The following is a 1932-nucleotide window of genomic DNA, read 5'->3' as shown; positions in this document are numbered from 1 at the left end:
CAGCTCAAGGCTAGTGCTCTACCACTTGAGCCACAGCGCCACTTCCGGTTTTCTGGTGGTTTATTGGAGATAGGAGTCTCACAGTCTTTCCTGCCCGGGCTGGCTTTGAACCGCGATCCTCAGATCTCAGCCTCCTGAGTAGCTAGGATTACAGGCGTGAGCCACCAGCGCCCGGCTTCCACCAGTGCCTTTAAGTAGTTGTACAAAAGGGTTTCAGTTCAGCAAGTAAAAGAAAATATAAGGTATAAATAAAATAGCATTCCATTTCTTTTTTTCTATAGTCTAGCTGACAGATTTTTTGGGTTGGATCTAAAGCCAAAATAAAGGAGGACAATTATATTGATTCTTTTTCATAAAACTTTGAATTAAAAACAAAAATCTAAGAAGTTGGCTGCTAGTGGCTTATGCCTGTAATCCTAGTTACTCAGATGGCTGAGGTCTGAGGACTGAGGTTCCTAGCCAGCCTGGGCAGGAAAGTCTGTGAGACCTTTATCTCTAACCAATCACCCAAAAGCCGGAAGTACAGCTAAGGCTCAAGTGGTAGAGCACTAACCTTGAACAAAAGAAGCTCAGTGATATGACCCAAGCCTTGAGTTCAAGCCCCAGGATCAACACAGGTGCTCATTAGTGGGAGCACACACTCACACACAAAATCTAAGAGATTACCTGATTTAATAGGTAGAATAATGGATGCCAAAGATGTCCCCATCCTATTTTCCAGAACCTGTGAATATGTTAAATTACATGACAAAGGGGAATTAAAATGGCAAGTAGAATTTAGGTTGCTAATCAGATGGGTTTATAGAGTTGACTTTGGCTGGGGATTATTTCAGTGGTAGAGTGCTTATCTAATATGTAGAGAACCCGGGGTTGGATTGCAAAGGGGTGGGGAGAAAGAAGGAAAAAAGGGTTGACTTTGACTCTTGGAGTATCCTGGTGGGCCTAATGCCATCACAAGGGTTCTTAAAAATATAAAAGGGAGGGGCTGGGAAGGTGGCTCAGTGGTAGAGTGCTTGCTTTGCATGCATGAGGCCCTGGGTTTGATTCCTCAGTACCACATAAACAACAAAAGCTAGAGGTGGCACTGTGGCTCAAGTGGTAGAGCACTAGCCTTGATCAAAAGAAGCCCGGGACAGTGTCCAGGCCCTGAGTTCAAGCCCCGTGGCTGGCAAAAACATAAAAATAAAAATAGAAAGTTGAAAAGCAAGTGAGAGAGCTCAATTGTTAAAGCAATATAATGTACCACAGACTCAACTGGCCACTGCTGTCTTTGGCTTTGAAGGTGGAAGAAAGAGCCACAGCACTGGAAAAGAGAAGGAAACGGATGTCCCTAAGAGACTCCAGAAAGCAAGAGAGACTTCCCGACACCTTGGATTTAGCTCATAGAAACTCACATTAGACTTTCCTCCAGAAGCAGGAGAGATTAAATCTGTTGTTTTCAACCAGTCCCTGGTGGTCATTTGTCACAGTGTTTGTCACAGTCACAATGTTACGCAACCCATCTAACTGGTCAAAAGAACTTGAGATCCAGAACACTAGAGAGTACAAGAGTCAACCCACAATGCCACACCTCCTGAGAGTGTTTTTACTGGGGGCTGGGGCTCATGCCTATAATCCTAGCTACTCTGGAGACTGAGATCTGAGCCAGCCAAGCAATAGCAACAGGAAAAAGTGGAGGTGTGGCTCGATGGATAGAGTGCTAGCCTTAAGGGAAAGAGCCAAGTGAGAAAGTCATTTCCCTTCAAAAGAATGAACAAGGACATTCCATACTCTGTCTCAAGACAGTAAGTTTTCACCTTGCAGAACTGGTCAGACTTGTCTCTCTGGATAGAAAGTCACTGGATTCTTTCCTTCAAACCAATTCGGAATCTTGATTCCCATAATAAAAGTCTCTAAGAAGCAAGGCTTTCACTTTTAAGCCAAGGGTTCATG

At 44.1% G+C, this 1932-nt stretch overlaps 1 long non-coding RNA gene across 1 annotated transcript in view; it reads left to right on the top strand.

Moving 5' to 3' along the window:
- The window catches only part of LOC105994071, a 5658-nt gene extending 4258 nt beyond the window's left edge, over window positions 1-1400 (top strand). The window contains exon 3 of the long non-coding RNA XR_001175490.1: window positions 1283-1400. This is a non-coding gene — a long non-coding RNA (uncharacterized LOC105994071). The remainder of the gene's footprint in view (window positions 1-1282) is intronic.
- Window positions 1401-1932: the final 532 nt, after the last annotated feature.

This window comes from Dipodomys ordii, unplaced genomic scaffold, assembly GCF_000151885.1.
Source record: "Dipodomys ordii isolate 6190 unplaced genomic scaffold, Dord_2.0 Scaffold104, whole genome shotgun sequence".
Lineage (NCBI taxonomy): Eukaryota > Metazoa > Chordata > Mammalia > Rodentia > Heteromyidae > Dipodomys > Dipodomys ordii.
The sequence above is the reverse complement of the archived record's forward strand: the minus strand, read 5'-3'. Positions and strand labels throughout refer to the sequence as shown.